At 35.5% G+C, this 26692-nt stretch overlaps 1 long non-coding RNA gene across 1 annotated transcript; it reads left to right on the top strand.

Moving 5' to 3' along the window:
• Positions 1-16934: 16934 nt before the first annotated feature.
• On the top strand, positions 16935-26219 carry LOC123001743 (uncharacterized). Its single transcript, XR_006410982.3, has 3 exons — positions 16935-17018; positions 25810-25869; positions 26087-26219. It is a non-coding gene; the product is annotated as an uncharacterized LOC123001743 (long non-coding RNA).
• The last annotated feature ends 473 nt before the right edge of the window (positions 26220-26692 follow it).

Genomic DNA, 26692 nt, shown 5'->3' with positions numbered 1-26692 from the left:
GGAAGTTAAGAATGACTTCAAGTATTTGGCCTGAGGAAGAAGAAGCGGGGGTTGTCATAAACTGATATGGGAAAGTTGTGAGTAAAGTAGATTGGAGGGGTAATACCAGGAGTCAGGTTAGTACATTTTGAATTTGAGATGCCTAATAGACATCTAAGTAAAGATGCTGATAAACAGTTGGATATAAGAGTCTGGAGTTCATGAAAGACATCTGAGCTAAAGATATTATATAATAGTCATTTGCATATAGATGGTAGTTAAAACCTGGATGAGATTTTGAAAAGACTGAATGAGACTTCCAAGAAAATGAATGTGGGTAGAGGCATGAATGAAAGACTGAGCCCTGGGATGTTGGGGAGCAGGAGGAGAATTGGCAAAGTGCATTGAGAGGAGCTATCACTGAGGCTGGAGGAAAACTAAGGTTAAAATGTATTAAGTATGAGAGAAAGATTCACTGGGTTAAATTCTTCTGGTGGCTAAATAAATTGATTGAGAAATAACCACTAGATTTGGTATTGTGGACATCATCTATGACCTATAAGGCCATTTTGGTATAGTGGTGGGGAAAAAAGCCTGAGTGGAATGAACTTTAGAGAAAAATGGGATAAGAGGAATTAGAGAAGGATTATAGGTGGTTCTTTTGGGAATTTTTGCTATGGTGTGGAAAAAGGGATCAGAAGGGAATATAGAGCCAGAAAAATGTTTTATTATTTTTTAATGGAAGAAATAAGAGCATATTTGTATGACTGAAGGGCAAAATAAAAATTGATGAAGCATATCAAAGGGGAAATTCTGGGAGCAAGCAGACCACAACTTCCAAGATCTAATGCAAAAGTGGAGGCGATGGCCTTAGAAGCTCAAGGAGTCCATCAGTTTTAACAAGAAGGGAGGCAAGTACATCAGTAGAAATTATGGTGGCTAGGGGTATGGTAGTGGAAGCTCGAGCAGGTTATATTTTGTGTGCTTCTTTTTCTCAGTGAAATAGAAAGCAGGGTCTTTGGCAGTGAGTAGAAATGGAGGAGTAGGTGTTGGGGATTTAGGAAGAGAGAAGTTACAGAATAATCACCTAGGAAGGTGGATCAGTGAATGAATAAGTGAAATGTTGTAGGATTGCTGGAGACCAGTACAGAGCCCTTAAAGTTCATGGTCATGAATTTAAACTGCATTTAAACACACAGTCTATGTGGTTGTGGTACTTTTCTCCAGCTGCATTCAGCATGGCTGCGGGTATAAAAATAGACTTAAGAGTAAGAATTTTTCTCAAAACTATGCTGAAGGAAGAAAAGGGCAAGGAAGTCAGTGGTGTATGGAAAATGAAAGGGAAGGAGGCATGTAGACCAATGATTTCATTCCTAGCAAAATCCAAAGGGGCAATGACTTTAGATTCTTTGCAGATCCGTAGTGAATTTCAATATACAGAATAATTTTGCTAGGAAAAATAGGGAAATGGCAACAAAATAAATGTAGGTAGGAGATGATAAAAAAGAAAGAGACAAGGAAAACTGGAGCTATAAAGTAGCTGAATCTAGATAGTTTCAGTCACACTTGTGATCTTCTGAATGACAATCATCCCTCTGTCGTTCCTACTTGTTTTTTTACTTTGCGGTCTTTCTGTAGCTCGAATACCATGTTCTCAGGTGGTGAAGTCAGCTGTCAATAAGTATGTACTTTTACTTGAAATAGTCAACAACATTTCTATCTCCCCCTATAGCACTATTGCAGGCACCCATTTAAAATGTGAAACAGGACTCCTCAATAAAATATGCATGTGGACACAAGTTCAAAAGTTCAGCCCACCATGCTGCTAAAATTCAGACAGGGAAGTAGTAAAGTGCCATTCATCAGTCATTCAAATTGGGTATACTTAATGGAATTATGACAAAAGCCCATGTTCTTTTCTTTTCAAGAGTGTTGCCGTGTTAAATTGTACAGCCTTGTTAATGATATTCTACTCATGTCATTCAATTCAGGAAATGTTACAATAAGCATTAGAATATGATTATTGTATAATATAATAATTTTTTTGCTTCTAGCCCTATGTCAAACCAGACGCCCATCCAACTTCAGTGCTGTGACTATTTGTCACAAATCTCAATGACTTGATGTTCCAGGTGCTACTGAACTTGTTCAGAATACTTCATTCATGATATCAATCCTATGGCTAGCTAAAACATTGAAGTTTGTAAATAAGACTGCATGTACTCATTTGAAACATGACCATTGTTTTCACTTAAAAACTGGGAAGAGAAGGCTTGGCAGGGAGCCACATCCTTTCCTGGCATTACTTAGATGACCTTTAATGTGCTTGATCAGGATATGAGTCACTGTTTCTGAGAACTGGAGTTCTTGCAGAGTGGTCACCTTGTTGGAAGGGAACTGAAGATGTAATTCTTTAGTCACACCTATATGATCTCAGTGTCTGCTATAAAGTGGATAGAAAAAATTAAACAAAAATAAAAGAATCCAAAACTTAATACTTGAGATGATAAGTATTTCCTGTTTAGACAAAGGGAAATGCTCTATCATGGAATATAAGATGTACTTCTGTTGTAGTACCTTAACCATAAAGAGTTAAAAAAGAACCTCAAGCTATTAGTCTCCATTCTAGCTTTTTGAATGTCTTCCTTGATGGTTATGAAGTTAGGTATACTTCTGCCTGCATTTGATTATGTAAGTGTTAGACTATAGAACCTTATCTGTCAGTGTTGCTAGCAGAATAAAAGAAGAGGAAGAAATGAAATGGAGGAGTTGATGAATATTTAATAATGCTTTTAATCAGTCTCAGCAAATAAACATTTCTCAGGCTGCTTTGCAAATGAGATTTCCCCATCATAGGAGCTTGCAGATGTATTTTTTCTTCTCCCCAGTGAAAATCTTGGGAGTCTGGTTGGACTAGTAAATGATTTTATAATCATTAATGAATTTTAATGACTGACAACTTAAAGTAAACAAAAATAATATTGAAATGTGTTTTCTTGATGAAGTTGCTATCAAAATGTACATTGCATATTTTCCTAAAGTATTCACTTATTAAAGGCATAATCTTTTACATTTTGATGTTTAGCTTGTATGATTCCTTATATATTCCCTAATCACTTTAATTGGTACATTTAGTAGTTGTGGAAATCAAAAGCAGCAGAGAGAAATGCCAACCATAGGACACAAGCTATAAAGATCCTTTCAGATGATGATGAGATTGGAAATGTTAATAAGTCCGCTGTGACCAGCGATGACCAGATATCATCTTTAGACTTTCAATGAAGTCTAAAGATGATAAGACTTCTAAAAGATTTGGTGATACCTCTCTCAGTAAATGTAAACAAAAATGAGCCAGGTATGCCATAGCTGGGAAAACAACCAATATGGAGAAAAAAAGAATAATATTGCGTAAAGTATTGTTGAAAAGCAAGACCTTATGTTACATTAAGCCAACAGCACATATCCAGAACTAACTGGATATTTTGTGGTCTGATCCACTGCCTTCAGGATCACTAGGAATGTCCTGATTGGATCTTGAAAAGTCAAACAAAATTCCTATAGATATCCATTTTTTCTCATGGTGACCAATTTTAATCCCTTGTAATTCTTGCACTCCTCTATAAGTAGCATTTTTTTCAAAATCCAGTGGATTGGATCCCTTAGGGTTTCTAGAAAGGCATGAAATGAAATGCTGATTTCGATATTGTTTTATTATATAGTAGTGTGTGTGTGTTTAAAATAATTGCCAAAAGACTCTTTGCACTCTTATTTTTATGGCAACTTGTGTTATATGGAGGAAATGAGCTCTGCACACAGAGAAACAGTAGAAGAAGTATCACTTCTACATTTGGGCCACCATGGACTTCCTTCACAAATAACTATGACTTATTTATGACTTTATCTGACTTTTTTAAAAAATCAGGTGCTACTGGTGGAGGTAGTTGGGAAGGTGATATCTACAACATTTATAAATCAAATATCATTTACTACAAACATATCTGTCTTGCGGTCGATATTTTAAATCACAGTAGCCACAACTTTTCCTAAACCAAGTGTTTAAATCCAAATTCTACCACAAAGGAATGTAGACCACATTTTGGGCTTAGTACTGTACCTTGACCTGAGTCATGCTAAACAGTAGCTTCCAGTTCACTATCACGGACTGGAAATATTTCTCTGAGGCACTATGTAAGCCAGATTGGTAAAGAGAGGCAGGGATAAATCTATTGGAGAATAATTTTAAATCTTTTCCAGTACCTGTGTTCCTCTTAAATCTCCTGCAATTCTTCTCAATCTTCCAGATTCATTTTCCAGAAGTTTTCAGATGACTTTTGATTGGAAGGCTTAAAAAAAAGCCTGGATTTTCACCAGAAAATTACATTTACAGTTCTACTCTGAAAGTGTTTATCTGTGGAATTACCCATGAGTTCATCTCCTAGGTTAGTTCCACCTTTCACCTCAATCAAGGAAAAGCCATCTTTTATGTCATAATCCAAAATCCATATACCCCAGAGAGGTGCTGCCCAGTCATTGTGTTCCACTAAGAGGGATCTGAAATTTTATCTTTTCGACAGCTAAGAATTTGAAAGATAGACAAGTTTTACTTTCATTCTATAACTAGCATTTTTTTTAAAAGCCACTTTAGCAGAGATTGAAGAGAAGCAAAGGATTATTCTCTCACTTTTAAAAATACTCTCTATACAATCCAATTTATTTAAATGTCTCTTGGCAAACTCAAAACAAAGAGGGAGACAGAAAAGTTCTGGTTCAAAGAGGGCAACACCTAAGTACAGTTACTGTAAAAGAGATCTGTTCCTAAATAAAACACTTACTAAAAGGATGAATTAATGGATATAGGAAGACAGACTTTAAAAATTCTAGCCTTTTCTTTTGATTATTTTTAAAATGAGTAGTTAGCTGTAAAGTAAAACTGTGAATTTTATTGATAAAAATTGGTGTTGGAGAGCTTTTTTAAAAAAATAGACTATTTTTAAGAGCAGTTCAAGGTTCAGAGAAAAATTGAGCAGAAGGTACAGAGTTTTCTATATACCCTCTCCCCTGCCCCCCCCAGCATATGCATAGCCTACATTAATATCAAAATCTTCCACCAGAGTGAAACATTTCCTACAATCAATGGGCCTACATTGATATAACACTATCACCCAAGTCTACAGTTTACATTAGAGTTCATGCTTGATGTTGTACATTTCTATGGGTTTTGAAAAATGTATAATGATATGTATCCACCATTTCAGAATAATAGAGTAGTTTCACTGCCCTAAAAATTCTCTCTGCTTTGTCCATTCACCCCTCCATGACACCTAATCACTAGCACCGCTAATCCTTTGACAGTTTAAATTATCTCCAGAGCACCCTGGTAGAGTCTGAAATCATCCCCATACATGGGGGTAAGGGAGAGTCTGAAGAAAGAGGCAGGCCATTCCAGGTTGGTAGGTGGCAGTTTTAATAAGCAAAAGGAACTTACATACAAAGCTTGTCTTGGGCAGCAACAAGATGAATAGATCCCTGCACCAACCTGCCAAATCTTAACGGGGTTCAGTCACATATACCATGTAAGTATTCTCAATACCACATCAATATCTCAAAAACATGTCTTTGGAGCAGCCGATAAGAGTGGGAAAGACCAGCAAAACCCACATTTCAAAAACAGAGGATAGGGTGATGAGCCTCTAATTGTTTGGGTCCAGCTCACTCATCAACTGTTCATGTTTTTTCAATGACCTTCTCCAATATCTTGGGGAGACAGTAAAGTCTCCACAGTTGTGCCTTTTCTAGAATGTCATATGGTTGGAGTCATAAAATATTAGCATTTTCAGATTGACTTCTTTCATTTAGTAATATGTATTCAAGTCTCTTCCACATCTTTTTGTGACTTGATATAGCCCATTCCTTTTTAGCACTGAATACTATTCCACTGTCTGGATGTACCTCAATTTATTTACACATTTACCTGCTCAAGGACATCTTAGTTGCCTCCCGTTTTGTCAATAATAAAAAAAGCTGCTATTAACATCCATATGCAGGCTTTTGTGTGGACATAAATTTTCAACTCCTCTGTGTAAATATTGATAAGCATAATTGTTGGATCATAAGGTAAGATTGTTTCGTAAGAAATTTCCCAAATGTCTTCCTTAGTGGCTGTGTACCAGTTTCCATTTCTATCAGCAATGAATGAGAATTTCTGTTGCTCCACATCCACATCGGCATTTGGTTTTGTTAGTGCTTTGGTATTGGCCATTCTAATAGATGCGGAGTAGATCATGTTGTCTAAATACATGTGATGTGTGAGGCTCCTAAGTGTTTCAGTTGGTTAAGTGTCTACCTTGGCTCAGGTCATGATTTCTGGGTCCTACGATCGAGCCACATGGTGTGGAGCCTGCTTCTCCCTCTCCCACTGCCTCTCCCCCAGCTCATGCTCACTTTCATGCTCTCTCTCTCTCTCTCAAATAAATAAATAAAATCTTTAAAAAATACATGTGATGTGGGATATCTTTTCATATGCTTATTTGCCATTTTTATACCTTCTTTGGTAGGTGTCTGTTCAGGTCTTTGGCACATTTTTAAATCAGGTTGTTTGTTTTCTTATTGTTGAATTTTAAGGGCCATTTGTATATTTTTTACAATAGTCCTTTATCAGAAATGTGATTTGCAAATAATTTTTTCCAGTCTGTGTCTTGTCTTCTTATTCCCTTGATAGTGCATATCACAAAATAGAAGTTTTAATTCTAATTAGGCCCAGCTTATCGATTCCTTCATTCATGGATTATTCCTTTAGTGTTGTATCTGAAATCATCACCATACTGAGGTTATTGAGGTTATTGAAGTTTTCTCCTATCTTATCTTGTAGGAGTTTTATAGTTTTAATTTTATATATAGGTCTATGATGCAATTTGAGCTAATTTTTGTAAAGGTCTATGTTTAGATTCAATTTTTTACATATGGATTTCTAGTTATTCTAGGACCATTGTTGAAAAGACTATCTTTGTGTCATTGGATTGCCTTTACTCCTTTGTAAAGGTGACTGTATCCATGTGGGTCATATCTATTACTGGGCTTTTCATGCAGTGCCATTAAGCTATCTGTCTATTCTTTCACTTGATAAAACACTGTCTTGATTACTGTAAGCTTATGATAAATTTTGAAGTTGCATAGTGTCAGTCTTCTGGCTTTGTTCTTTTCCTTCAATGTTTTATTGGCCATTCTGGGTTTTTATCTGTCCATAAAATTTAGAATTAGTTTGTTGGTTTCCACCAAAACCTTTCTGGGATTTTAACTGGAATTGTTGAATCTGTAGATCAAGTTAGAAAGAACTGACATCTTTCCAGGGGTCAGTCTTCATGAACATGGAATATTAGCTCCATTATTTAGCTACGTTGATTTCTTTCATCAGAGTTTTGTAGTTTTCTATATATAGGTCTTGTATAAATTCTGTTAGATTTATACCTAAATATTTCATTTTGAGGGGTACTAATGGAAATGGTATTGTGTTTTCAATTTCAAATCCCACCTGTTCATTGCTGGTATAGAGAAAAGTAAATGACTTCTGTATCATACAATCTTGCTATTTTTAAAAAATTATTTATTTATTTATTTATTTATTTATTTATTTATTCATTTATTTATTTTTTTTAAGATTTCATTTATTTGTCAGAGAGAGAGAGAGAACACAAGCAGGGGGAACTGCATGAAGAGGGAGAAGCAGGCTCTCTGCTGAGCAAGAAGCCCAATGTGGGACTCAGTGTCAGGACCCTGGGATTACAACCCGAGCTGAAGGCAGATGCTTAACCGACTGAGCCACACTGCCATCCCCACAATCTATTAATAACTCTCTACTTCCAGGATTTGTTTAATTGATCCAGATTTTCTACATAGAGATCATATCATCTGGAAAAATACACAGTTTTATTTCAGCCTTCCCAATCAGTGTATCTTTTTTTTATAATAATATTTTTTATTATATTATATTAGTCACCATACAGTACATCCCTGGTTTTTGATGTAAAGTTCCATGACTCATTAGTTGTGTATAACACCCAGTGCACCATGCAACACGGGCCCTCCTTACTACCCATCACCAGCCTATCTCATTCCCCCGCCTCCCTCCCCTCTGAAGCCCTCAGTTTGTTTCTCAGAGTCCATAATTGGTGTATCTTTTATTTCCTTTTCTCATCTTATTGCATTAATTAGTACTTCCAGTCCTGATGTTGAAATGAAGTTTTGAGAAGGAACATTCTTGCCATATTTCTGATCTTAATGGGAAAGCTTTGAGTTTCTCACCAATAAGTATTTTGTTAGCTGTAGAGTTTTTTTGTTTGTTTGGTTGGATGGTTGGTTTATTTTCAGCTGTAGGTTTCCAGTAGATATTATCAAATTGAAGAAGCTTCCTTCTATTCCTAGTTTACTGAGAGTTTTTATCATGAATGCATATTGCACTTTGTCAAATGCTTTTTCTGTATCTGTTGATATTATCACGTGATTTTTCTTCTTTAGCCTGTTGATGTGATGGATTACATTAATTGATTATTGAATGTTGATCCAGGCTTGCATGCCTAGGATAAATCCAACTTGGTTGTAGTATATAATTCTTATTATACATTATTGGATTTGATGTGTCAATATTCTGTGAGGGATTTGTATCTGTGCTCATGAATAATACAGTGTTGTGGTTTTCTTTTCTTGTAATGTCATTCTCTAGCTCTGGTATTAAAGTAATGCTGGCCTTAGAATAAGTTAGGAAGTATTCCCTTTGCTTCTATCTTCTGGAAGAGATTGTAGGGAATCAGTATAATTTCTTTTTTAAAATCGTTGTAGAATTCACCAGTGAACCCATCTGGGCTTCATGCTTTCTGTTTGGGAAGATTATTAATTATTGACTCAATTTCTTTAACTAATTTAGGCCTGTTCACTTTGTTATTCTTGTATGGGTTTTAGAAGATTGTGTTTCAGAACTGCTTCTTTTCATTTAGGTTAACCAATTTGGGGACATAGAATTGTTCATAATATTCCTTTATTATCCTTTTAATATGATAGGAGCAATAGTGATAGCCCCCATTCCTTTCTGACACTAGTAATTTGTTTACTCTTTTTTTATCCTGGTTATCCTGGCTAGGGCTTATCCAAAATTGATTTATTGATTTTCAAAGAACCAGCTTTTGGTTTTCCAAAATTGATTTATTGATTTTCAAAGAACCAGCTTTTGGTTATCCTGGCTAGGGCTTATCCAAAATTGATTTATTGATTTTCAAAGAACCAGCTTTTGGTTTTATTGATTTTCTCCATTGATTTCTTCTTCTTCTTTTTTTTTTTTTAAGATTTTTATTTATTTGACAGAGAGAGACAGCCAGCGAGAGAGGGAACACAAGCAGGGGGAGTGGGAGAGGAAGAAAGAGACTCCCAGTGGAGGAGCCCGATGTGGGGCTCAATCCCAGAATGCTGGGATCACGCCGGGAGCTGAAGGCAGAAACTTAACAACTAAGCCACCCAGGCGCCCCTCCATTGATTTCTTCTTTTCAATTTCATTGATTCTTATTCTAATTTTTATTATTTCTTTTATTATTCTTACTTGGGAATTAATTTGCTCTTCTTTTTCTAGTTTCCTAAATTGGAAGCTTAGATTATGGATTTTAGATCTTACTTCTTTTCTAATATATGCATTCAATGCTATGACTCTCCCTCTAAATACTGTTTTCACTGCATCCTACAAATTTTGACAGATTATATTTTCATGTTCATTTAGTTCTAAATATTTTGTAATTTCTCTTGATCTTCTTTGACCCATGTGTTATTTAGAAGTTTATTGTTTATTTACCACATATATTGGGATTTGCCAGCTACTTTTCTGTTTACTGTTGTCTAGTTTAATTCCATTGTGGTATAAAAGCAGACATTGTATGATTTTTATTCTTTTAGATTTGTTAAGTGTGCTTTATGATCCAGAATGTGGTCTATTTTGGTGAATGATCCTTATAAGTCGGAGAAGAATGTATAATCTGCTGCTATTGGATGAAGTATTCTGTGCGTTCCATTGTATCCAATTGATTGTAGGCACTGTTAAGCTCAACTATATCCTTACAGATTTTCTGTCTGCTGGATCTGTTCATTTCTGGTAGAAGAGTGTTGACATCTACAGCTATGAGAGTGGATTCATTTGTTTATCCTTGAAATTCTATCATTTTTTGCATCACATATTTTGATGCTCTCACATATTTTGATGCATAGATGTTAAGGATTATTACATCTTTACTGTTGACCCCCTGTTAATATTATTTAATGTTTCTCTTTATCCCTGATAACTTTTTTTTTGCTCTGAAATCAGTTCTGTCTGAAATTAATGTAACTATACCTGCTTTCTTTTAATTAATGTTAGAATTGGCATGTCTTTCTCCATTCATTTACTTTAAATAGATACATGCTTCTACGTTTAAAAGTGAGTTTCCTATAGAAAACATATCATTGGATCTAGTTTTTTGATCCATTCTGAAAATAGTTTGTCCTTTATTGGTGTATTTAGACCACTGAACTTTAAAGTGGTAATAGATATAGTTAGAATAAGATCTACCATATTTTTCACATTTTTAAAAATTTGTTGCCCTTGTTCTTTCCTTCTATTTTTTTTTTTTACCATTTTTGATGATTCACCTATAGTTTGCAGTATACATTTACAAATAATCCAAGTTCACTTTCAAATGACATTATATCATATACAGTATGTATGTGTTGTGTGTATGTACATACAAACGCACACACAGTGGACCCTTGAACAGCATAGGTTTGAAATGCAGGGGTCTGCTTATACTTGGATTTTTTTTACAATACAGTATCTTAAATGTATTTTCTCTTACTTATGATTTTCTTAATAGCACTTTCTTCTCTCTAGCTTACTTAGTAAAGTAAGAATAATACTGCATAAGAATGCAATATATAATACATATAACATGCAAAATGTATGTTAATTGATTATTTTTGTTTTGTTATTGGTAAGGCTTCCAGTCAATAGTAAGTTATTAGTGGTTAAGTTTTTGAGGAGTCAAAAGTTATATATAGATTTTTGAATTCATGGGAGTTGATGCCCCTGACCCCCATGTTGGTCAAGGGTCAATATATACAATATATATAGTTATACACATGCATACACATATATAATATGTATACTTAATAAACACATTGTTGCTATTATTATTTTTTTAAAAACTGCTGTCTGGTAAATCAATTAAGGGCTTGAGAAATAAGTGTTTTTATTTCACTTGCACTTATTCCTTTTCTGATGCTCTTCCTTTCCAGACTGGAAAGTAGAATTCCCAACTAACTTTTTAAAATCTGTTTTGCTGCTTCTTAAAATGGGATTAAAATCTAGGAGTGTTCTTGAGATATTAAATATAAGTGTTAAGTTCCCCTTTCATTCTACAACTCCCTTGTATGAGTAGTCCTTCACAAGTACATCACCCCTTTTCATGTGTGGGTTTCATTTTTTACCTTTCTCTTTAAAAGGTTATTTAAGATCAATGAGGGCAGCTAAACTGATGGCTAGAAAGAGGGTTGGATGGGTATACCGATAAATCCCCAGTCTTTCTTTGGAGCTAATTCTTTTTGTGTAGGAGGGGGAAATTCTTGTATGGAAATTTCTATTCACAGGGCAACACTTTTTCCATTCTGTTACCATTTATTAAAGTATTTAGTGCTTCGTTGGTTAATTCCATGAATCTTCCAGAATTTATACACATTTTGGAGCATCACTCACATATTGTCAATGGACCATGATTCAGTCTAATATTCTTTAATATAATGAGGTTTATATGCCTTGTGAAGATATGCTCTACTAATAACACTAAGAAAGTGAAAGATGTTGTATATTTGAATAGTTTCTTACTCAGCACAGGCTTTCTGGATAAACCATTTCTCTGGGAGATGCTATAGCTTCATGGACAAAAGCACATTTTCAGGAAGCAGACCTTTATTAACTATATAATGACTCAGTTTCCTCAACTTTCCTAAGCCCTATGATGATTTGGTTTCCTCAAGCAGGACTTATAAGGAAAGTGTTTATAATAATGATACAAAATCTTATTTGTAAAGTGTTTTAAACAGTGTGGGGCATGTGGTGAGTACTTAATGGATATTAATTATCAATAATCATGACAGTAATATGGGTATAGACAGGTTGGTAAGAAATCAGTGGCAAAACACTATCAGGATTAACCTAGAAAGATGGAGCTCTTAGATATTGATTTATTCAGCAAATATTTATTATGTGTCAGACACTGTATTCCATGCTGGGGTTATAAATAACTGTGTTATAATTTGATTGTTTTAAAAGAGACACATAAAATCTACTCTGGAAGCACTGTGTAGGGATTAATTAATTCTGTCTAGGAGAGTCACAGACGACTTCACAGAGGAAAAAGCCATTGGAATTAGGTCTCTAGAGATGTGCAGGAATTAGCTAAGGAAAGAATGAAGAAAAGATAAAAAGAGACTTTCCAGGGAGACAGCACAGTGTGAACAAGAGAATGAGGCATGAAAGTGCCTGGGGTGTTAAGAAGGTAACGGATAGATTGATTTCCCTTTCTGCTTGGCAGAGTATAGAGGGACAATGGTAAGCAATGACTCTAGAAAAATCAGTTGAAGATACGTTATGAAGGACTTCTAATGATTTGCAAAAGAGTTTAAGTTATACTAAAGACAATTAGAAGCTAATTTGAGAGTTCCACATGTATTGTTCTTCCGCTCAATCACTCATTAACGTATTCATTCCTTCAAGGAGTACTTGCTCAACAGTTATTACTAAGTGCCTGACCCATTCTAGGCACTTGGAATTGAGCAGTAAGCAAAAGACAAAAAGCCTTTCCCTTACAGTCCTCACACCTACTGTGAAGCAGCAGACGGTGAGCAAAAATAAAATAAAATATACAGTTATCAATGGCAGTAAATGCTAATGTGAAAAATAAATACAAGAAGAGAGATAAGCAATGTCGATGGGAAACCTGCAATTTTAGATATGATGGCCAAAGAAGTGTTGGTTAAAGGGTAACATGTGAGCCAAACCTGAAAAAGGGAGGAAGTGACCCATGTGGATATCTGGAGAGAACAGGAAGTGGGAAGGCCTTGAGGTAGAAGTGTGCCTGATATGGTTGGGGAGCAGCAAGAAGGCCAGTATTGCTGGAGCAGAGTAATCAAGGGAGAAATAAATAAAAAATAAGGCAGAAAGATGATAGAGGAGTGAGGTAAGAAATGCAGATTACAAAGGACCTTGTGGGCCATTTTTAGAATTACATTTTAGTCTGAGCAGAGAATGACGTGACCTGACTTCTGTTTTAAAAGGATCACTCTGACTGCTATGCAGAGAATAACCGGGAGTGTGGGGAAGGTGAAGGATAGAATTAGGGAGGAGAGTCTGGAGACAGCTGGAAGAATCAGGCAAGACAGGATAATGGCTTGGGTGGTAGTGGTAGAAAAGGTGACAAAAGAAAATGATCTGGAAATATTTTAGAGTAAGACCCAATGAGGTTTCGTGATGGGTTGACTTGACTGTGAGGCATTAGAGAAAGTATTCATCTTGGCTTGAAAGTTTTAAGCCACTCTGATCTTACTTCCTCTTCTCTCATTTCTGTCTTCCTACAGACTCGTGGACTTAATCAGCTTATTTTCTTCCTTTAAGTTTCTACCACTGCCTTTTCTAGTCCTGTTCATCTGAGATTGTCTCTGGGAAGGACAAAGGCTTCCTGGCTCATCACAGGCTTAAAGACAATTTTGGGTATTTCACTGCAAATCAGTATGTGGAAAGAAGCTATGTATAATACAAATTTTTAAAAAATATAATACAAATGCAAGTAAAAAATATATGTGGTTTATAAACTACTTATAGTAATACTTGTTAAACTGTACTTCATTTCCTCTAAGAGGGTAAATAAAATCTTGTTAGGAATTCTGTACTATTTTTACCTTGAAGTGGGGTTCTGCATTCTCACTCCTTGGTAAAAGTCTCATAATCTATTTCAAGAGATAGTTTTTCTCCCCTGAAGAGGATACAACTCTGGCAGACTAATAGGTTCTCCTTTTTTTACTAAGGAACACATTCATCTCTGTAGACTTCCACGGGGTAACACCTAAGGGCAAATCCAAGTTTTATGGTTCCTGAAGTTTACAACTTTGGGAGACCCTCTTTAGGAAAATGACTTCATAATTATGTATATAAGATTTTTAATGCTCCTCTCAGAACCTTGGAAGATAACTGTATATATGAGGACCTAACTTATACTTCATTAGCAACTGGGTAAGCCTGACTTTAGTGATACCCTTTCACAAGCTCCCCAGTTCACCCAGGATTAATCTTAGTCTGATCACTTCTTCATAGGATCCACAAGCTTTGGGCTGGGAGAGTGCTCTGATCTGAGCTGATCTATGATTTAGAAGGAAAATTGTTAAGCAGTGTAAGGGTATTTTGGTACTATAGGTTATAAATAAGGACGATTCTTCAAAATTGCTTCACTATCATTTTCCCATTCTTAAATAAGCATGCTTTGATATGGAATTATTTTTAGAGCTTTATCTTTCCATGCAATGAAAATTATTTTCACATACTCTCTTCAAATGAAAAACTGACATGTTTTTCAATTTAGGCATGCTTTCCAACCTTAAACTTTCCAATCTTTAAACTTATTAAATACCCATATATGTAATACGTATCCACAAAAGCAAAACACTGCTGAGAAATTACATTGCACTGTCAGTGTACTCTCCGTGTCTTTTGTTTTCTGTTCTTTTCACAGAAAACAGTTACACACAGTACAACACAGGAAATCATACAGGGCAAATTAGTAACCCTAAAGCACCAGATAAGTTCTTGCCTCCTATGAAGTGGTAACTCAGGGGTGGCTGCAGACTTTCGTGGTTTCCATCAAGAAATGCTGCTGAGGCTCTTCATCTGTATGCACCACTAAAAAATATTTTTACCATTGATTTTCCTCTGTCACTGATTTACCACCTGACGCCGTCAATAATGAGGTTTGTCGGCTGATTTCTTAGGCTGTCTGGGAAGTTTTTAAAATTTCTTTCTTTCTTCCTTTTTTTTTTCCCTTTCTTTCTTCTTTCTTTCTTTCTTTCTTTCTTTCTTTCTTTCTTTCTTACTTTTTTTTTTCCTTCTTCTTGCTGGCAGAAGAGTTGCTGGTAACAAGTAGTAAGTGAGGCAGGAAGAAAGGCTGATCATTTGAACTTGGAAATTTGCAACTAACCCATTGACCCCACTAAGCCATTTCTCCCGCCCCTTTCCCCTCCCTCTTATTACCTATCATTTTATTACTTGATGGGAAGTCTTCCATCGGGTTGGCCTTCTGAGTATTGCTAGTTTTCAGTTTGGTATGCATTGGAATGCAAATTAAATGGGACAATTATCTGTGGTAAAGTGTTTTCTTGATGCTTGGAAGAATGCTTTTTCTTTTGCTTCCCTTAAAAATCTGAAGGCATCTAAAAAGCTGATTCAACTCAAGTACTTAGTGAGAAACCAATTCTGTAAACTATGCCACTTTCATTTATTGAAGTTAGCCCATGTTTGGGCCTAAAGGGAGAATTTTCTGAAGCACATGTCTATTTCACTGTGGCAGAATGCTTTCCTTTACAAAGCAATAATATGGTGACAAAAGTAGAAAGTGGATAGTCAGCATTCCCATATCCCTTGTAAAATAAAATGAAAATGCAGATACCCTTCTGTCAAGGTCCTGATCTTGGACAAAATTATATACCAAAATTTGACAAAGCACGTTCTGGGAGATATATATTCATTATTATGCATGAACTTAACTAAATATTGATCACTCTGAGTGAAACAGATGGAAACAGCCATTTTTCTGGATTCCAGATATTGAATTATGAGAGGTCAGGGGAAAAATTCTCACTGGCAGGTCAGACAAAATAATTTAAAAAACAAGATAAGAAAAGATACAATTTTATGTATGATGTAGCTATTTAAAAATAATTCTCTTTTCTTGTCCCCATACATCTTTAAAGACTTCAACCGTAATAGATGACTTTTACTGAAAACAGATTAGACATGAAGAATTCTTAGTATTTCACTTTTATTAAGAATGAATATAACCATCTATTTCAATTAATTATATGTATTTATATCAAAAGTCTTTTACACATTCATTTTATCTTTTAATTTGTTATCAATTTAACAATTTAATATTTGTTTGGACTGTGTACTTTCATATGTAAATTCATATATAGTACACATTTGCATCACCCATGTGAAAGATGATCCCTGGAATTGCATAACACACAACCTAGACAACTGTATAACCATGTCCAATGGCCCTGATATGCTCAGAAGCAGAATTGATGAGTCATTGGGTATTTGAATACTTGATTTCACTGAAGACTGTGAGATTGCTCTTGAGACCAGCATTTGACCTCCTACAACACTTAATACTACCCTATTCTCTAGTTTGGGGCAGCATTTAATGTTTTCTTTCTGGTGTTTGCCATTCATGTGAACTGTGTCATGTGGGCCTCTACTTATTTGAAGTTACTGGTTTTCTCTGGTGCTAGAACCCAACTACCTTTTATCTCCCCAGGGTTTCTCACAGTCTTATATTAGGTTCCAGGACCTACCATCCCTGTTCCTTCTGAGACTTCACCTGGTTTGGGTTTAGAGGAGGAAAATTGACCTAATAAGCCAATTCTAGATCACCATTATTTTGGAAACATTCATTGTCCATTGTGTGTGTGTGTGTGTGTGTGTGTGTGGTGTGTAAACATTAAATTTGAATCTCCTTGGCTGATCTTATTTTTTATTTGAGCTGTGTTTTTCACTCCATTTCAATTCTACTTCAAAAGGAGTCAGCTGTTTTGAGTGTTCTGATTATGTTCTGCATTCTTCTGAATCCCCTTAGATGTGTTGTTTTCTTCTGTCTAGGTATTGGGTCTCAGGTCCAGCTGCTGGGATGCAATAAACAGCAACAATCCAATTATTGAGGATAAATATAGGAGCCAGTTGGTTTGCCAAGTCATCCTCCCCTCTCAAGGTAACAGGACAGAGCTTCTCTACTCCCTGTATCTGGAAAGACTTAAGCTCTCCCAGCCTCCATCACAGCAAACATTTAGTGATCCTGGCCAGCATCCTGCCTGGCATAGAGGCCAGGTTGATCATCCTTGCAGGCATGCTCATGGAAGATACCCCACCCATTCTCTCACAGGTCTGAAGATTGCTGAAGGCCAAGCAAAAGTCAAGGGGAGAGAAAATTTAAGAGGGAAGGTACAAAAGGGTCAAATGTTGAAAGGATTTTCTTAAAAGCAATCTGAGAACTAGAAAAAAATCTTTGAAGTTTGGCATTGTGGGGGTGAGTCATGCTTTTTCCATAGTAATGTCGTAAGATTTTAGGGGAAAAAAGGTGCTAGAATGAGGAAATAAAAACTGCTAATAAGCACTCTTCTTCCTATGGGATTTCTGGTAAAAATGATAGGCAGGTATAAAAAATGCAGATGGCTAGAGGTAGACATAGATAGAGTCAGGGATCAAGAGATGTTTTTAATTTAATTGATGGGAGATCTTGAATATGTTTATACGGATGGAACTAAGAGAGAGAGCACTTGGAAATATGGGAGAGAGAGGGAGTGCCAAGAACACATAGTTCTGAGGTTAGTGGGAGGAAATCATAATAACTAAGGTGAAAGAATCCATCTTAAACTGAATAAAAGACACTTCTGAGACAGCTGGGAATGAGGTCAGAGCGAGTAAAATTGCAAAGAAATTTATAGATACGGGGACAAGAAATTGAGGAAATCACATACAGTCTGTTTTCTCAGTAAAGTATGAGGCAGGGTCATTGGCAAAGAGAAGTGAAGATTTATAATGGGTGAAACAATGATGTGCTAGTGCTGTCTAGTAGAGCTAATTGCTAAATTTTCAGGAATTTTGCCAGTCAGTTGTTAAACGTGCCCATTATTATAGTGTAAATTACATAAATTTACAGTTAAATAAAGTACAGTAAAACAAAGGTAATACTCAACATTTATCACTTCCTAATAATTTTTTTTTACAGTTTACTATATTATCTATGCACTTGAGGTTATTTGTATCTATTGTGTCTGAGCACAGATATAAAATTGTGTTCGGTGGAGATATCATGAAAGACATGCTGTTTATTATACATTTCTTCTCCAATCTGGTGATGTCACATAGTACCTTGAAATGGGCCACACAGGGAGTATTTGCAGCTTGAAAATCAGCAAACTCTTCAGATTAGGAGTTCTGTTTGTTTTATTTTTCAAAGAGCGTTGATTGAACATATGCTGGCACACACTATTAGTAAAGCTTCTGAGGATAGCACTGAGTATTTTGAATGGGCACTCTGAAGAACAGGAAGCAGCTGACAACCGATCGATAAAAGAGGACCAAAGCCCACTGGGCCAGGTTGAAGTGAGAGAATACATTTTAAAAGCGATGTATCCCACAAGCAACCCAGGTATAAAAACAGCAAAAGTGTTGGGCTGAATTCTTGGGTGCAGTGTCTGGGGTAAATGGGTGGTTGAACTGGGGCATCTTGAGGTCTTAGCTAATTATACAGAGTAGAGAATCTAAGAGGAAGCTGGGAGAAAAGAGGGTATTGGTATGGAATTGGAAACCTCAATGAGGGGGAAGCCCATGTACAGTGAAAATGATGTAGAGGAAAAGTAAAAAGGATGCAAATTTCTAATGAAAGAGTGAGATTTTGGAATTTATTACTTCAGTTAGAGTTATTTCCAGACCCTGGGTGTGATGGTGCTTATGAGTTTATTCAAGTTATCATAATCATGGATATAGTGGGATTAGCACAATAATCACAAGTTTAGATTGCTGGATGAGTTGATCATATGGGCTGAAGGTGCCAGGGATGATGGCAGGAATTGAAGTGAAGAACTGAGAATGATATAGGAGTAAAAGTGGAGAAATGAGGATGATGTTGAAGTCAGAGTGGAGAGCTGCTTTGAGCTGTATTGAATAGCTCTGAGTTCCTTGTATGCAAGAAACTCATTCAGTGAGAATGGCTTCTGTGGAAATATATAGGTAAGGCTACTTTACCAGCCACTATCACCCTTGGGTAATAGCTGCTCTTGATATAGACAGTATATTAGAGTGTATAAGGAAAATATATTTTATTTTATTTTTTAAGATTTTATTTATTTATTTGACAGAGAGACAGCCAGCGAGAGTGGGAACACAAGCAGGGGGAGTGGGAGAGGAAGAAGCAGGCTCCCAGCGGAGGAGCCCGATGTGGGGCTCCATCCCATAACACCGGGATCACGCCCTGAGCCAAAGGCAGACGCTTAACGACTGCGCCACCCAGGCGCCCCAAGGAAAATATATTTTAACGTAAAAACCTTTATAATGTTTTGCAAAGCATAATTTGCTTATAGCATTTCCTTTTTTTAAAAAATAGTTTCTTATTTATTTATGAAAGACAGAGAGAGAGAGGGAGGGAGGCAGAGGTAGAGGGAGAAGCAGGCTCCCCACTGAGCAGGGAGCCCAATGCAGGACTCAATCCCAGGACTCTGGAATCACGACCTGAGCCAAATCAGATGCTTAACCGACAGCCACCCAGGCACCCTGCTTATAGAATTTCTGATAAAATTGATCTACAGTTGTGCTAATGGGCTGGGGACAGTGGCAAGGACATCTTATTTTAGAAAGGTTTACTTTTTCTAACCTGCTCATTCCCCACTTCTTCAGGCCACTGCAGAGGGACATTTTCTTTTGCTCTTTTTCATGTTCATAAACAATTAAGGTAATGCTCTACTTATTTTTCTCTTTCAAAATCTTAAGCATTTTCAAGTTCTTGTTATTATGGCATAATTTCCAGAATTTATTTCAGTATTTGTTATGTTTCATTCCTTTTACTATTCCCTCTAGGTGTCATTTTCCTCTTCCACCTTTACTAAGGGCATCATAGTGAGCTCTGTAAAGCATTAGATCTCAATTTTGTCTTTCATTTTTTATACAAAGAGTATATATAAAAGATCACTTTATCCTTTAGTATTGCATCCTCTTATAGCAGTTTTAGCCATTATTTTTGCCAGTGTTTTGAAAATAGACACTTAGCTCATATTTCTTAATGATGTACTCTTCAAAATGTGGGTGACATCATTGAACATGTATATTTGTAATAATAAATTTTCCAAAAACTTCTGTCTGAATCTCTTGCTTGGTGCTACTCAACCAAAACCCAGCAGTATAACAACAGATTATTTTCTTTCTACATTTTCTCATTCATTATAAATATAGTCATGATTTTAACAAGGGCCAATGGCTTAACCCAAAGGATTGATCTGGGACCCGTTGATAGGTCAGTACATGCATATCAAGGACATCTATCCCTCAAATCTCATTAGCAGAGTGTTTCTTACACAAGGCTATACAAAGATGGAGAAGAAAAGCATCCTTGAGTGTGTCTGTGCATATGAATTCATAAGAAATAATTTCTCTCTTTTACACATACACTCAAATTCTATTTTATTCTTTACCTGAAGATAAACATTTAAATCTGATTATTTAGTCATTCATATTTCGATGTTGTGTGGTCTAATCTTTTGCCATTGCTACCTGAAAGAGGTGAGAGTTTTAATAAGCCATCAGGGAAAAGCAAGTAGTAATTTTAAAGTTCAGGAAAGTCTGGGTGAATTCTTGGGAAACTTGGGCATCAACACAGTGTCAGGTGCTTCAAGGGTAATGGTTTTGCTTCCATAATTATGGGAAGCAGTCTGACACAGTGGAAAGGTATCAGAATTGGGGGTCCCACCGTTGTGAGTTTCACCTTGGCTTTACCTTATTCTATGAACTGTGGGAAAGTATTTAACATTTCTAAATCTGAGATAGGATCTATAGTTTGGAGATAATAATATTTGTCTCAACTGTTTTTGAAAGGATTATATGAGATATTCTATTTAAAAAAAAAAGCTTGCAGTGTAGCTGATATAGAGTAGATCTTCAGTAAATGCGGGTTCCCATGTCTCTAGTGCCTAGGAAGTAAAAAGTGATGTGCTTTGCAATGATCTATCAAGATGCTAAACAATTATAGTATCTATAAATATAATGTCTAAAATTTGATTTAGATTTTCAAAATTCTACCAAACTGAAAGTCTTGAAATAAGTAGTGTTTAAGTTCAGATTTCTTAAAACCACATGTGAAGTTTAAGAAATACTTATGTTAAAAACAAAAAACTATTAATGAAAAAGAAAAATTGCAAAAATGAGATGTTTCTAATATTCTAGGTGAAATAAGCATCACAGATGAATTGGTAATATATTTTTCTTATGAAGTATTTGATGTTTTATTCTTATCCCTGGGAAAATATTCAATTATCTTCACCAAATGATTAAACTATAGGTTTTTATTTTTGAATCTTAGTTTTAAATTGTAATATTTCATTGCTTTAAGATTATCACTTCTAATCTTAATAACCTAATAACTATCATTGATATTACTAAAATATTTTACTTTCTGCTCTAGTATTATTCTCTGCTGGATTAAAATCGTAATGGGTCATATTAAAGTATTTTCTCCTTTTGTTTCAAAGACCTAAGATAATCATCATGTACTATTGGTCAGTTTATTTAATGTCATTGGAGATGATTTATTATACACATTGTATATTTTCTTATGTGTGTTCTTTCCATCAAATAATGCTTTGATATTAAAAACTGTTACCTGAATTTAAACATAATTGATGACATAGTAACATTTTTTGAAAAGTAGAGAGAACATATACATTAACTTTTCAGTAAAATAAATCTTAATTGAAGCCTTTAGTTTCATATTATTTTTGTTCAAAAACTGAACATAATTACAATGCTTTATAGGAAAATTTACTGTGTCATCTATATAACTAACATCACCATTAGAAACCAGACGTATTTGGAGAGTGGTTCAAGATCGTGACATAGGAAGATTTTGACTCACCTCTTTCTATAGACACAACAAATTTACATTTACATATAGAATAATTTCCTCTGAAAAAGATCTAAAAATTGAGTGAACAAAACCTCCACAACAAAGAATAAAGGGACAGCATGGAAATGAGTAGGAGAAGGAGTGATACCCTCTCACCAAGCAAAAACAAAACCCACCTTAGACACAATGATCCACAACTGGAAGGATATCAAAAGTAAGGAACTTTACCCTGAGAAGTGAGGAGCAAATACACACATCAAGCAATCAGCTCTTAGATCCTTTATGGGAGAGATGAGCCCCCAAAAGGCCTGGCTTTGAGAACCAACAGGATTACATGTAGGAAATCTATAGAACATAGAAAGCAGAAAAGCTGGTCTTAAAAGGCTCCTGTACAAACTTACTTGCTGCAGGACCCAAAGTAAAAACACTAGTTTGAAAGCAACTAAACCATATGTGGAGACCATTTAAGATGGAGACCATCTTAAAACATCTGTTGGTGAGTCAAGAACTTGTTGGGACTTTTTCTAAGGACAGAGACCTTGTTAGGCACCACTTTTGCAATCTCATTCTAACTTTCTAATACCAGTGCTGAAAGGTACTCTTTTGGAACTCTTCTTCTAACATGTTAGCACAAAAGGGTGTGCCCCACTGAGGGCCCCATCCTCCCATGCACCCCAGTCATGTGCCATGGTCATCTGCCACAGCCTAGCTGAGTGAGAGCCCACCCCCATGCTGCAGCTTCAGGCTCACCAGAGAAGACAGCATGCACAGCTCATACAGGGGATGCCCTTGAGTACCTGGCTCTGGTAGCCATGGTGATAGCACTTTTGAGCCCCATGGAACATCTCCTATAGGAGGCCACTCCTTCAAAACTGGGAGAGGTAGATTATTTGCCTAATATATAGAAACAGGCAAAATGAGGAGACAGATGAATGTGTTCCAAATGAAAGAACAAAACAAAACACCCAAGAAAGATCTTAATAAAACAAAGATAAAATAATATGATCTCCAAAGATGAAAAAAAATTTTTGACAAAATTCAACATATATTTATGATAAAAAAAACAACTCTCAAGTGATTATGTGGTTACAGAGGGAACATACCTCAACATAATAAAGGCCATACATGACCAACTCACAGCTAAGATTTTCAATAGTGAAAAACTGAAAACTTTTTCTCTACGATCACGAGCAAGACAAGGATGCTCACTCTGACCACTTTTATTCAACAGTGTATTGGAAGTTCGAGCTACTGCAATAACATAAGAAAAAGAAATAAAGGGCATCCAAATCATAATGGAAGAAGTAAGACTGTCATTATTTGCAGATGATATGATACTATATCTAGAAAATCCTAAAGCCTACCAAAAAATTGTTAGAACTAATAAGTAAGTTTGCAGTATACAAAATCAATATACAGAATTCTGTAGTGTTTCTATACACTAATAAAACTATTGGAAAGAAGAATTTAAAAAGCAATCCCATTTTTAATTGCTTCAAAAAGAATAAAATACCTTGGCATGAATTTAATCAAGAAGCGAAAGACCTGTACACTGAAAGGTATAACACTGATAAGGAAGAGAGAACAAGTGAGAGAAATAACACTGAGAGGACACTGAGAGAACACTGAGAGAAATAAGTGGAAAGATTTTCCTCACTCATGGACTGGAAGAATTAGTATTGTTAAAATGTCCATACTATGTACAACAGTCTATAGATTCAATGCAATCTTTATCAAGATTCCAATAGAATTTTTCACAGAACTAGAACAAATAATTTTAAAATTTGTATGGAACCACGAAGACCCCAAATAGCCAAAGTATCTTGAGAAAGAAGAACAAAGTACCACCTTCCCTAAACTCAAACTATACTACAAGACAATATGGCATTGGCATAAAAACAGACACATGGATCAATGGAACAGAATTGAGAACCCAGAAATAAACAAACACATATATGGACAATTAATTACTGCAAACGAGCCAAGAACATGAAATGGAGAAAGGACAGTCTTTTTAGTTTGGTCTAGTGATATGTTTGTGAATCTGTTGTCAAAGGCAAGTGAAACAAAAGCAAAAATGAGCAAATGGGACTACATCAAACTAAAAAGTTTCTGTGCAGAGAAGAAATCCATCATCAAAACAAAGAGACAATGCATGTAATGGGAGAAGACATCTACACATCATATATCCAATAAAGGGTCAATACCCAAAATATGTAAAGAACTCATACAACACAACAATAAAAAAACAAATAATCCAATTAAAATACGGGCAGAGGATCTGAATAGACATTTTCCAAAGACATACAAATGGCCAACAGGTACATGAAAAAAATGTTCAACATCACTAAATATTAGGGGAATGCAAATCAAAACCACAATGAAGTATCACTCCATACCTATTAGAATGGCTATTATCAAAAAGACAAGAAATAACAAGTATTGAAGAGGATGTGGAAAAAAGGGAACTGTTGTGCATTGTTGGTAGGAATGTAAATTGTTGCAGCAACTATGGAACATAGTAGGGAGAGTTCTCAAAAAATTAAGGCTAGATCTACCATATGATCCAGCTGTTCCACTTCTGGGTACTTATCTGAAGAATATGAAAACACTACGTTGAAAATAGATATGCATCTCTATGTTAATTGTAGCATTATTTACATTAGCCAAGATAGGAAGCAACCTAAATATCCGTCAATGGATGAATGGATAAAGATATTTTGCACACACACGCACACACACGTACACACACACACACACACACACGGGAATACTACTCATCCATAAAAAATGAAATCTTGCCATTTACAATAACAGTGATTCACATTGAGGGTACTATGATAAGTTAAATAAGTCACATAGAGAAAGAAAAACACCATATGATTTCACTCATGTGGAGTCTTAAAAAAAAAAACAAAACAAATTCATAAATACAGAGAGCAGATTGATTCTTCCTGGAGGGAAAGAGGATTACAGTTGGGTGGAGTGGGTGAAGGGGGTTAATTGTATGGTGATGGATGGTAACTAGACTTTTGGTGGTGATCACTTTGTAGTGTATGCAGATGTCAGATTATAATGTTATATACCTGAACTATATAATGGTGTATATTAATTTTACCTCAAAAATATGAAACCAGACCTATTTGTTTACTACGTCTAGCACTGACAATTACAAAAATGACATGAATTCTTTGAGGATTTTTTAAAAGTACATCTTATGTAATCCTTCACCATCAAGTTTAACTGCCTTGTAAATGAGGGTGTGTCCACAAATGCAAATTTTTTAAATGGAAAAAGTGACTGACTCTCCCAAGAAAAATAACAATAAAAGGAAACTGGCTGAAATTTCTTTTAAACATGTGAAGGAATCACATTTAGCTTTGCTACATGTTAGTTTCTGTTTATGGTGTTTTAGAAAGTCTAAGCTTCTTTAACAGAAAACAGTCTTTTACAAAAGTAGCTGATCCTATCCTAGTGTTAGTTGCTAGGAGAACATTTGATGCAATTTAATCAGTAAACATCTAGCAGCCAGCTACCTGAGGAGAAGGGGAGTGGGAGAGACTTAGAAGCTGGCCTGCAGGGAAACTACTGATGGGAACATGGCTGTCAAGAGATTTTTTTTTTTTTAAAGATTTTATTTATTTATTCGACAGAGATAGAGACAGCCAGCGAGAGAGGGAACACAAGCAGGGGGAGTGGGAGAGGAAGAAGCAGGCTCATAGCGGAAGAGCCTGATGTGGGGCTCGATCCGGTAACGCTAGGATCACGCCCCGAGCCAAAGGCAGATGCTTAACCGCTGTGCCACCCAGGCGCCCCTGTCAAGAGATTTTTTATACATACTGGCAGCATCACACTGTGATATGAATTTTTTTCTCTATCATTCTTCTAGGTAAGAAGGGAAAAGAAAGCAGGAAACATTGGAAAGATAAATGGAGTCTTTCCTATGAAGGTGAGCTTGAGTTTTTTCTGTTGAACTTTGGTAAAACAGCAAGAGTTAGATTAATTAATGATTAATAACAAATGATGATTAGTGAATATGGGTAGGATACCTAATACTACATAAATATTTGTATTTAAATTTTTCTCTGCATCAGGTATCCTATTTGAAAATAATGTTTCTGTAAAGTACAACAACAACAAAATCTAAAAATTTTAATGGAATTTAGGTGTGTCCCACAGAGAGATTTAGACCATTGATTGACATTCATACCTGTGGAAGTGAAGTGTCAGTCCTGGAAGAACTGAAGGCATTTACACACCAGGAAATTGTTACCTCAATTTACTGGATCTGGATTAATTCCTAACCGTAAGTTCTTTCAGACATTTTTTTTTATTTTATTTTTACTATTGAAGAAAACTGAAAAGTGAAATTCCATTTATAGAATTCCACTTCATAATAAATTTAGGAGAACATGAATGCCTTACCTTTAGAAATGAGTATTATGGAAATATATAAGCCCAGAAATATCCTACAAAAGCTACAAAGAAAGTGAAAGAATGAAAAGCTTATGTATTAATTATACATAAATTCACTCAAATATGTTTTTAAAATAGGAACAAAAGTGTGATGTGGTTAGATAGTTATTTTTGTACTGAAAATATATTTTTAATTTTCTATAATAGAGAAGTTAACTTTACCTAACTTATTTTTTAAATTATTTCTACCTTACATATTAGAGTCATGTCATGAATTACCATCATAATCCAAAGTTAAAAGTCATGAATTCCCCTCAGAATTTTGCTATACATGATGCTCGACCTTAGATCTAAGA

This window comes from Ursus arctos, unplaced genomic scaffold (assembly GCF_023065955.2).
Source record: "Ursus arctos isolate Adak ecotype North America unplaced genomic scaffold, UrsArc2.0 scaffold_13, whole genome shotgun sequence".
Classification (NCBI taxonomy): Eukaryota; Metazoa; Chordata; class Mammalia; order Carnivora; family Ursidae; genus Ursus; species Ursus arctos.
The sequence above is the reverse complement of the archived record's forward strand: the minus strand, read 5'-3'. Positions and strand labels throughout refer to the sequence as shown.